Source organism: Nymphaea colorata, chromosome 4, assembly GCF_008831285.2.
Source record: "Nymphaea colorata isolate Beijing-Zhang1983 chromosome 4, ASM883128v2, whole genome shotgun sequence".
NCBI lineage: Eukaryota > Viridiplantae > Streptophyta > Magnoliopsida > Nymphaeales > Nymphaeaceae > Nymphaea > Nymphaea colorata.
Window position 1 is genome coordinate 912,167 of NC_045141.1, and position 12,800 is coordinate 924,966.

Here is a 12,800-nt window from a genome sequence, read left to right on the forward strand (position 1 = left end):
AAATTTCTTGATACAAGTTTTTTTTATTAATGTTAATTAAATAAATATATTATTTAAGATATAATGTTTAGTTGATGCCTTAAATATAATAGTTTGCTTCCTTGTTTACACAAAAACGTTCAATTAAATATAATATAAATTATTAATTAATTAATTTTATGTGATATAGTTTCAAATTATTTAAGTTAAATGGTAATATGGTAATTTTTTATTATTATTATATGCAACTTCATAAAAGTCATTACCTCTTAATGAGATTATACTCTTTCATATACAATTTACATTTTTTAATGTCATAACTTTAAGTTGGTGCATTTAGCTAGACCTTTTGCCCAACCATTCATAGGTCACAACTTCAAAACGTGAGGACACCAACTCATGCTCTAGGTTCGAATTCAGATCAGATTTGGATATAATTTAAAATTCGGTTCGGATTCAGATATAACTTAAAATTCGGATTCAAATCAGATTCAAGTATAAATAAAACTCGGATTCGGATGTAGATTTTAAAGTCGGATTTGGATATGGTATAAACTTCTTCTCATCTGAATTCGAAACCTAATCCGAATCCGAATATATGAATATCCGAAAAATCGGATATTAGGTATATCTGATCCGAATCTTGACATCCCTACCTGCTTTATCCCCCATTCAACCCATAGGTGAAAGTGTAGTTGCAACAAATTATAGATATGCAGTTGTTCTATCAATGGACTGGACGTTCATGCTAATTTCTCACAATTTTGTATGGCATTTAACTATACTTAAATTACCCTCATGGATAGGCTCATGCTGCCTCCCCCACTGGTTATAACTGAGGCAGCATACAACTCCATCATGGAGGCCTTTCTGTTAATATGTATATATTTTAATTATTGTAACTTCTAAGTAGGGTTCAACAAACCCCAGCTTGCCTGTTGAAAAGAGGTTATTGTTGTGTCCATTATATGGAAAAGTACCCTTATTGTTATGGCTTGGAAGTCTAACAACCTAAAGAAACATAAGTAGATGCATTCTGATGCTATGTCAATTGCCAACAAAAATTATCTAACTCTTTATTCAGGGGCAAACAGTTGGAAGTTTGCAATAGAGTTGAAATCAGCTGATTCAGCTCCAACCAGCAAAGGAGCTTGGCTGATGAAAAATCAGTAGGGGACCAAAACTGGGCAAACTGCTGAGAAGTTTCTCTTCTCCAAGTCTAGAAGGTCACTCCTTGAATACCTTGCAACTTCACCTAAAAAACCAAAAACGAAAAGGCTAAACATGTCACGGTCTCCAATTAGCTTGTGTATTTCTTATTGCAGAATAACAATGTAACAACTAAAAATTTCGATAGTCAGATACATCAATATAAGTGCTGAAAATTAAACAAGCACGTGAAAATAGAATGAGTTGATCACAGATTCATGTTATACTTGTGCACATTTTATTTCACATCTTTAGAAATTTCTGGTCACTTTCATCCCAATTTGACCTGGAAACCTCCTTTGTCTTAAATCTGCTTTCATTTTCTTCCTTAATTTCACTTTCCTATTTGCACAGAATCTTGTTTTACCATAAGCCATTGCCAAGGCAGGAGAAATTCTTGATTTTCTGCTGCCTATCTCCCTATTAGCATGCACTGTCCTTTTAGCAACTACATTCATACAAGGCTGATATCATAATAAGGAAACCTTTTGATTGTCTGAAATGTGCAACATTTTTATATTTTCTGCATCACAACTTAAAATGGGATACTGCTACTTGTCTGAATTTTTAAGGTACGATGGCTGTGTAAGGGAACTTTTCAACTTCAGCATGTACTTGGATATCAGCAATGAGATCAAGTTTGCATGGAAAATTCAGGTCTATGAACAAGTATAAAACATAGTCAGAAACACTTGAACTTGTTAGGACTCAATTTTTTTCTTTTTTCTCCATTGTTTTTCTCTTACTTGGTTACTAATTTAAATTTTACACAAGTTACCTTTATGAAGCAAAGGGTATAACTCAACTTGGCAGCCCTATGCCCCAAAATTTGTTTTTGTTTTTGGAGTGCTTTAGAAAAGTAAATTTTATAGAGGAAAAGGGGACTCGCCCATTGGTGCATAGATTGGCCATTCCTAGTACCTTTACTAGAAATAATTAATCTAAGGGCTATGTTCGCTCTCAATATATTTCATGTTCACTTGAACATCTTTTTCATCCTAAATGCAATGTGGTGGTTAGTAAGGAAATTCTTTTAAAGATAAGTATCTCACAAACATTTATCTAAAGATGAGAAAAGTTTGAAGTAATTTTCAGCGAAAAAACCATTTCAATTTGAGAAATCTTTTAGAACTTTTGCAAGTAGCCTTGAAATTTGGGAAGCGAAGGTTGATATTTTAATGACTTCTTTTGCAATCGATTTAGAGTTCTCTTGGAATCTTAAATAGGTTCAAAATATTGCTCTAATTTGGTTAGTACCTAATTAGTGCTCCATCTCATTTTGTTTAAGTTCTTCAGAGAAGTGCTTATAATCATTTGTGAATTTCATAAGTGATTGTGAATGTATGAATACATTGATTTTATATATTAAAAAATAAATTGTTTATTCCTACCATAACATTCATTTAAAAACATTTGTACTATCACATCTACATTTTCATGCCTTTGGTGTATGTCTTTTATTGAACAAAACTTACTACCATGATATTCTTTTCAAATAAAAAAAATTGAAAATATATTGGCATTGTAGTCCATCAAACATGGCTCTAATGTTGGATGCATTACTTAAGTTTTGGCCTTTTTGAAGTCAATAAACAAAAATCGAAATTTGAGATTTTAAAGAAAAAACATTTGGGGGAGGGAGAAAGATTATAGTAGAGAAAGAGTAATTGGAAAAAATGATGATTGTCAACTGCAAAAGAATTTTTTTTGAGAAAAAGACAAAATAAATAGAGCAAACTTATAAGTGAGAGAAATTTTAATTAAAAAAAAGAGAATGAAAATTTAAGAGAATGAAAGAAATTGGAAGAGAAACTAGAGAAAGAAACTTTAAGAGAAAGCTAAAGAGTGATAAAAGAAAGAAACGATGAAAGAGAATTGTAAGGGAGGGAGAGATTTTAAAACTAGGTGTGAGAGAGAAAGATGTTCAGGAGAGTGAGTAAAATAGAGAAACTAATAAAAAGAGAATTTTTTATGACATATATGTATATATATAATATAAAAATTTATAAACGAGAGATTTTAAAGTTAAAGAAAAAGAGAGAGAGAGAAATAAAGTAGAGAAACTTATAAAAGGAGGGATTTTAAAATTAAAAAATAAAGAAAGAGAGACGTAGATAAAATACAAAAACTTTTACAAAAAGTGATTTTAAATTTTTTTATAAAAAGATATAAAAGTTTCAAGAGAGGGAGAAAAGAAAGAAGTTTTAGAGAGAGAGAGAGAATATGAAAATTTATAGAAAAGAGCTTTTGAAGTTAGAGAGGGAGACAAGAGAGATTTTAAAAGAAAATCAAAGAGAATGAGATAGATATCTTAAAAGAGAAGAAAATATAGAAAAAGAGAAACTAGTAAGAGGGAGATTAAGAATCAAGACAAGAAAATTTTCCAGCAAGGAGATATTTCATCTCTAACTTCTTTTTTGTAATTTTGAAACTAAGATCGAGAGATAATTTTGAGAATTTTTGACTTCAATCTTTTTATGTAGGCCATAAAAGAACTTGAGCTCATGAGAGAGCCTAGGCTAAGTCTTAATAGCCTTTTTAGAGATAACTTTTACTTTTATATTTGTTTTTAAAAACAAGATTCAAAAGATATTTATATACATGTACATATATAAATAAATAATCATATTTCATTTGCTCTTATCTACTACAAGAAAGCATGTCTCTCCTTTTGTTGGGTATGAGAGGGAATCTAGCTATAATGAAATGAAAAATTAATGGCAAAGAGATCTTCTCTTAGAATCACTAATCGGGTGATTAACAAGTGATTTATCATGAAAAATAAAGTAGTCAATCTTAACTGTAGGGATGTTATGAGAATGCATTTTAACATGCACATATTCATAGGGTTTTTCTAGGTTGGACATGCCTCAACCTCAAACATCAATGCATTAGAAAGGAAATTTCATCTCAAACTCTCATTCTCACCATTCATTCACATATGAATTAAAAAATCAAATAGCCATGTATGCATATTATCATAAAGACATAGGATATGCCTACATCCAACGAGCATAGAAGGAAAGAAACAGATTTTGTGTCTATTTGTATTGATAATAGAGGAAGAAAATATAATTTTACTTCACTTTGCTAATGCTTCCGGTGCACTTAAAAGTTTCTTGACTCCAAAGAGGAGATTTTTAGTGCTTTCTTTCATGGCTATGAGGAGATGATGAATGGAACAAAAAAGAGAAATGACTACATACCTCTAGATAGCTTAGTTGAAGAAGGGTGAATCCTCTACTTTGGATTATCAAGAACCTCTCAAAAAGGGACACCGAGTTGTTGATGAAGCTTTTCAAGGGATCTCCACCTGCTCCATTGAAGAATGAAGATTGAAGAAGAGGATGGAAGCCAAGGTTGAAGAAGCCTAAGTGTTAGAAGAGGGGGAGAAGAGAAGAGAAAGGGAGAGAGCTAGGGAAAAACTTCTAAAACTTTAAGTTTGAGGGCTCAAGAAGTTCCCCAAAGGTTAACTCATACCCAAGGATGAAGAAGTGTGGGACACTTATAGAGGATTTTGAAATAAAAACCCAAATTTTGATTTTTTTTTTAATTTATCAAGATTTCAAGCGAATTTCATTTTTTGAATTTTTTTTATGCTTTTTTGTTTATTTTCATAGGCTTTAACTAAGAGGGATGCTTTGCCCCCTTGCACTGCCAAAGACTGGGATTATGAATTAAATAGCTGTTTTTAGGCTAAAAATACATTTTAAACACAGTTTTTAAATTCTATGAGGCAAGATTGTGTTGAAAAGCAAAGAGGAGGCTCCTCGGCATGAGCCTCGATAGCGTCTGAATTTGATTCTTGGACTCCTTTTAGGATTTTAAGTTGGAATTTTGATTTGATCCAAATTTTGGGTTTTGAATCTAATTCAGATGCATGACCAATTTTTTATATTCTGGACATGATTTCACTTTTCGGGTTCAATTATGGACTTTGGCTTTTTTAGATCGAGGTATGATATTGGATCTGGATCTAGATCTGATATTGAATTTTGGATCTGTACCACAAATTTGGATCTAAATCTGAGATTTGAATTCAGATATGATTCTAGAGATCTGTTTTGGACCTAGGGCTGAGATTTGGACTGGATTCGTATTTGAATTTGGATCAAAAGCATGGAACAACTCTAAATTGGGGTTGAGCTTGGGTCCAAAGTTCGAAATTAGATCCAAATGTGATGCACGTGTGATCAGTCATCAAAGCGAAGGATGAATTGATCAAAATCATGGAGATTTGTCCAAATATATTGAATATATTCTTTTTTTTTATTTGGGGTGGTAACAGACATACCTGGACCTTCCTCTGGAGTTTGTTCAAATCATGGATCTTCTGAAGGATAGGGGTCCTAGTTAGGCATCACAAACCCTTACAACAGATGGATTAGTAGGTATGTCTGACGAAATTGAAGAGCAGAAGCGGAAGGGAGATAACAAAGTTTAGTAGATATTAAGGGCTCCATGTAGGGATGCAATCTTATAGAGAGTTTAGTAGTTGTAAAACAGTGTATCAGTCCAAGAATTTATACTGCTATTAACCTCTTTGGTACTGGCTATCATCTATAGCAGGAACTAGATCAGTTCCTCCCCAGAACATACCTTTCCATTAACCAACATACGCTTAGCCACATCTCATGGTTATCATACAAAATAGAAAATTAATTATTTGTTAAAAGAAATAATTTTCATTATAACAATAACTAAGTTACTGCTCCCATCGTGACTTGAGAAAGAGGGCCCATATCCTCAAATGAGGTTGGACCTACATACAAGTGAGGCACCATACCACTCTAAATTTATAATATAAAACCAACATCCTCACCTTGCCAACAACAAAGTTTGGTGACCAAAACCTTTTTTGCACAGGGAAAAAAATTTAAAACTGAAAGGACCATTTTATAGGGCTTATTATTTGTCAACCCATAACTTACTTTTACTCTTAATATGTAGTCCGTCCAAAAAATCAACAATGTATTGTTATGATGGAGAGGAACTATCATCTTAAGATGGATGCAACAAATAAGGAAGGAAAAAGAATCACAAGGACTTGAGATGCTGGTGGGAACCTAGACCCGGCTAGCGATTTCTACGCCTGAGAATAGATCCCAAGTCCAGGATCAACTCGCGGGAGCCTAAAGTCCACACTTAAGCAAATTATATTTACAAAACTTTTCCCGCCGGACAGCAACCCCGGCTTAATAGTACCCTGGGTATAAGATACAAGTATGTTTTCCCTATCCCAAGTCTTCAATCATATTACAAAACTGAGGGGATTAAGGCTAGTACAAACGCGAGCGATACAGATTTAACTCTCACAACTCACTCATCATTCGTTCCCAAACCATGCATACAATCCCTAAGAATGGCCAAACCATGCCCTTTCCCATTGGTGGTCTAGCTACTCACAGTCGTGTCCTTGGCAAGGTGCCTTGGAGGGACTACCGACAGTAGCAAATGGCTAGAGCCTGGCTTAGAAAGCAAATGCACCCAATAACCCCGTTCTATAGGATGTTTAGAAGTTACCTAGCCGATGAGAGATCGACTTAAACAGCAATAGGATCCGAGAGAAAACCAGCGGCTTAGCCACTCTCGGATATCTCAGCAAGGAGGTGGAGGGGAGGCTAGACCCGCCTTGTCTAGGACGCCTGGTCTTCTAGTAAGATCTGGCCGAGAGTGATCGTGGATCTCGGCAATAGGAGTGGATGGAGTGTGGCTGCTGCAGGCCTCGGTCGGCCGAGAGAGGCAGCAAAGTGATGGAGGAGCGCCCGGATGGAGGCAGGGGCTCGGCCCACCTGGCCGAGGTCACCTTGGCGCCTAGGAAGATGTCGGGAGATGGTTGCAGCGAGGGAGGCTGCAAGATGTCTTACTTGCGGTAGTAGAGATGCTAACTTGATCACGTGCAATCCTTGGAGATGAACCTAGCTAATGGACTCCAAGGGGTCAAACCGAGCCCGGAACAAGGAGTGAGCTCGGAGTGGGATTAGGTAGGCTCGATTTGGGTTAGGTTGTATAGAGCCGGGAGATGGAGATTAATTGCTAAGGGGTTGGTTATGGCTTAGAGATAGACTAAGGGTCAGGCGTATGTTGGTGGAGGGTTAATCCTACGAGAGAGTGAAATTAAGGCTAGGTGAGATGGCTCCTAATGATGAGAGGTGGCTCTTAATGAGTATGGTCGGTTATGAGGATGGGTTACACCAAGGGAGGAAACTAAGAGACTTGGATGGAAAGGAGCTTAATTCACGTGAGGGCTGGATAAGGTCATTGAGTGGAGAGTTAATGTGAGGCTAATGATGAGAGGCAAGGTGGCGTGAGGAGTGGAGCACTTAAGATGGTGCCGGTTTTGGTTTGGGGAGAGCCAAAGGGTCATACAAGAGGGTATAGGTGTTATGCACAAGGGGGAGATGGGGTTATAACTCAAAGTGGGGTAATGATGAGGATTCAAGAGTTAGACAAGTGGCGAGTTAAGAGGGTAAGACTCTTGGGCTGGTGAGGCTTTAGGGACAGTTTCAAGAGGAGGTGAAGAGGCTAATGGTGTGGGTGGAGAGGACTGTTGAAGTTGAGAGGTGATAGGGAGAAGTGTAACTCCCAGCGTTAAGGCGAGAAGCCCCAAAGGGAGCTGCTGCGTTTAACGCTCACTGCTGGTTTCCTTTTCTTTAAGGGCTTATGAGGTGGAATGACTACAATGCCCTCGCCAATTAAATTCTAACTTAATAACCAATAACACTGACCATGGGCAAGTTGGGAAAACCAGAAGTTATTGAGTGCCTCTCGGTTTTGGACTGAAAAATTGCAGCGTTCAAGATTCCGGCGAGCAGGGACGGAATTTCTACCGAAAGCTGGTTCTCCGCGATGGTTGGACGGATTTGCATGCAATTTGGTGGGGATGTTGCTAAGGCCAGGGCGATGCTACTGGAATAAGCGAGAGAGTGAAACCCGCCCTGCTTTGCTTCAGAATTTGCCTGCAACGTCCGCCCGATGGCTGTTTGATTCCGCCAAGTCGTGAATACGAATTTGCTCACTTTTGGGGAATTTCTATCTCCTTCTTCGACAGCAATCCCTTTACTGAGTGGGGTTTGGATTGCTGCTGCCGTGGACGAGTTTCCAAGGGAATTAACCGATCAATTTCACTGAAATTCTATTGGCCGTCTACCAACAGAATTCCGACGAGCTCTCTCGGTTTCTTACCGTGAAAATCAGTCTCCTAAGAGCTAGTCTCGATCCTCCTTTCCGGCACTCTTTCTCTCTGTTTTTAGCAGAGATCAAGTGGCCTACTAGGGACGATTTCAACTAGTCCTCTGCTCTGCTCAAGTAGGGAAGGAGCCGGGATATTATCGGCACCTACCTCTTCTCTTGCAGCCGGAGTCGTGCGCTTGGGTACTAGGCGACTAGAGCCACGAGTCGCTCTCCTCCAAGCCTTCCCGATTATCTTCTCCTGCCTCTAACTCCTTCCGGGGATGAAGAAGTTGCACTGTAAGAAGATGGCGATTCAGTCGGGGAATTATGCGTAGGATGAAGTAACTCCAAGAGAAATTCCGGTAGCCTCGAGGAATGTCTACAAGCTTGTTTTGCTTCAACCAGAGCCACCGGTTGGAGCCTTTGGATTCCGATCACCGGCGGTAAGACGATGAAGGGAAGAGAGAGGCAAGAGCCAATTCACACGAAAAACTCAACTTCTAATTCTTGATTGCATAATGAAAAAAGACTTACAAAAGAGTTTAAGTACTTGAAATAAAACCGGTTCTTAACATGAGAACCGAGACACTTGCTGAAATGAAACGACTCAACTATAAAGCAAAAGCATAAAAGGAGACCGAGACGAGACGTCTCGAATGTTTAGTGAGTTTGGCCTCTCCCTCATGGGTTCAGCCATATAACTTGCCTAAGTTAGGCCTTAGGCTTGCCACGTGTGGACTGGGTCAGGACTAGACTCAGGGTTCGAAATCGCTATAACCGGATCTAGGTCTAGTTCCCGTGCCTATTCTGCCTTGAAGTCTTCAGCCCGCTGCCCGCGCTCCGCTGATGATGCTCCGCCCACACCGCCCGCTACATCAACTTCAAGTTCTATGTTAGCCTCCCTTAGCTCATCATTGCTTTTCATCATGTTGGCCGATGGTGCTTGACTCTCTTGGCCTTGCTGGCCCTAGTTCTCGGCCTCCTGGTGGGAAGGTTTGCATCAGATGCCACCCAAAGCCTTTATTTCAATGAGAATAGAACAAAATACAAAAAAAGATGGGAATGTATAAAATTTACAAACTAGAAGACATTGTGTCTTTCTATACTAAAAAAGTTAGCCTCTTGAAACTCAAAATGACCTTGTCTGAAAAGAATTACAGCAGAAACAACTTAATGTCTCCACTTGCTTGGACCTGGAGCAAGACCAATTTTCCCTTGAGTTATCCTGCTACTTGTAACAAAACTGCTAAGGAATTGCTGGGCATTCCATGCTTGATTGTTGTACACTCGGCATCAACACAATCAGCTCCAAGATTGTCGCTGTAAAAGATAATGCCCATGTCAACAAGACTGCAGCTGAAGGAGATCACGCTCATATCAGATCCAAAATTATAGCTACAAGAGATCACATCCATACCAAAGATAACATTGATCTATGTATAGCAACAGAAAAAAGGGAAACATGTGATTCTGTAATTAAATCAAACCCCAAGAAATGTGGGACTGACAAATGTGAAAATTGACTATAAAATCAAATCTCTTGTCTTGTAAAAAAAAATTAATAAGAAAAAGATATTTCCTTTCGTGGATGTAGACCAAAGGTTGAACCACGTTAAAACATTGTTGTTCTCTCTCTTAAGTTTTTCTTCTCCTTGGTGTGTGGTTTTGTATGGTATCAGAGCCAAGTTATTCATAAATGGCACCAACAGTCAAACCCATACAAAATAAACCTACACTCCCCTTAGTCATCACCATGCCTCCCCAAACCATACCACATCCACCAAACTGTCCCTCAATCAAAACCGTGCTACATCCACCAAATATTATATCACCCCTAGCACCCGATCTCTCAACTCAACCAACCTCTCCAATTCATTCACCTTCTACCATGATCTCCCCTATCCAAGATACAAAAACAGCCACCACCGAACCCTCCACCTCCTCCAACATTCTCAAACCACACCGATCTCATACCATGCTCACTCGATCCCAAACTGGCTCTCTAAAACCCAAAACTTATACGATCTCCAAATATCCTCTCCCTAAATCTCATTTCGCCCATCTAACCATTGAAACCGAACCTCATACTACTATGAAAAGTGACTATAACAGTCACAAAAGATGCATATAACAATAAAGGCACTAAGGCCAAGTGGAGAAGAAACTCATTCAATAAAATATATGAAGGCTGTAAAACACAGCTTGCCTTATACAAGAGATTGCTTGGATATTTATACAAGAGACAAAGAAGAAGAAGAGGGTAAAGATAGAGAGGGTTCTAGCCGTTGGGAGTTCCAACCTCCAACGACTAGATGCAAAAAGGAAATAAAAAAAATAAGGGAAAAAAGAAGAAAATAAAATGTAAAACCTACCTAAGCTAAAAACCTAATTATAATATTACTAAGAAATCTTATTTCTTAACATCTTCCCGAAAGTTTATCTAAAAAAAAATTGAATCTAGGAGAACATAAAGGCTTTGTGAAGAAATCAGCTAGTTGAAACTTGGAGGAGACATATGGAAGCTTGATAATCTTCTTAAAAAATTCTTCACGAACATAGTGACAATCCATCTCTATATGCTTTATTCGTTCATGGAATGTTTGATTCTTGACAATGTAGATAGAACTCTTGTTGTTGCAGCACAAATCAGTGGGTTCTTAAATTCTTGTTCCCATATCAATGAGCATTTGATGAAGCTAGATAATTTCCACAGTTGTAGTAGCCATGACTCGATATTCAGCTTCAGTAGAGGATAGAGAGACTTTCTGTTGTTTTTTGCACTTCCATAAGATGAGTGATTCCCCTAAAAAAAACACAAAATCCAGTAGTTGAGTGTCTATCATTTGAATCTCCTCTCCAATCAACATCAGTATAAGCAATCAAGTTTAAGGAGGAAGAGGAAGACATAAATACTCCCTTATTTATTGTTCTCTTAATGTATCTAATGATACGAAGAATAACTCCCATATGAACTGTTGATGCAACATGTTGAAATTGACTCATAGTATCAACTGCATGAGCAAGGTCAGGCCGAGTGATGCTAAGATACATTAAGGAACCCACAAGCTGTCGGTAAGGAGTGAGATTCGTAAGTGGAACTCCATCATCAATCTTCATTTTGTTTCCTACTGCTTCATGAGTTTCTGTGGCCTTATAATCTATAATGCCTGATTTAGCAATGATCTCTACAACAAACTTAGTTTGTGATAAAAAATAGCCTCTAGTGGAGTATGCAACCTGAATACCCAAGAAAAATGTTATAAAACCTAAATCTTTCATTTCAAAAAGTTTTTTGTAGTAATCTCTTGCATTCTTTAATACCTTCTTTATCACTACCTGTAATGATCATGTCATCAACATATAGTAGGAGGATTATGATACATGCAGTAGTGTTCTTAACAAACAAGGTAGTGTCAGTTAAACATGAATGAAATCCATAATAAAAAATAATAATGAAAACGGTCAAACCAAGCTTTAGGAGCTTGTTTGAGGCCATAAAAAGCTTTCTTAAGTCTAAGAACTTTTCATGTAGTAGTGTTCTTAACAAACAAGGCAGTGTCAGTTAAACATGAATGAAATCCATAATAAAAAATAATAGTGAAAACGGTCAAACCAAGCTTTAGGAGCTTGTTTGAGGCCATAAAAAGCTTTCTTAAGTCTAAGAACTTTTCCTTGTGGAATAGACAAACCAGGTGATACTTTCATATAAACTTCTTCCATAAGATTTCCATTAAAAAGATATTTTTAACATCCATTTGATAGATGTTCCAGTTTTTAATAGATGCTAAAGAAAAAGGAGTCATAACAGTAGTCATTCTAGTTACAGGGGCAAAAGTTTTCTCATACTCAATGTCATATTCTTGTATATAACCTTTTGCAACAAGCTTCACCTTATATCTTTCTAGAGATCCATCACTTCTAGTCTTCACCTTGTATACTCATTTGCATCCAATAGTCTTTTTTTCTATAGGTAAATCTTGTATTTCCCAAGTTTGGGCTTTCTTCAAGGCATCTAATTCTTCTTTCATGGCATCTTTCCACTCAATATATTTGGAGACTTCATTAAAAGTGGAAGGTTCAAGGTGAGAGTGAATGACATTAATTCTTGCTCTATGTGTTGGAGTAAAAGTTTCATATGACACAAACCTATTAGGTTGTCTTATATTTCTAGTGGATCTTCTAAGGTTTTCTTCACTTGAGGTTGGTTGGGGATTGATAGTCTCATGATGTTCTTCTTCATCAATATCTTGTTGGTGGTTTCTTTTTTGATATGTGATTATGTCCTTGGCTACTTTGCCATCACTATTGTCATCAATATTACAATCATCAATGTCATGCATTTCATCATCACATTGAGAGAGATACTTAAATAAAAAGGAATATTCATTGTCGTGTTGTGACTCTTCACAACTTTTAAATCCACTTTCATCTTCACAAAA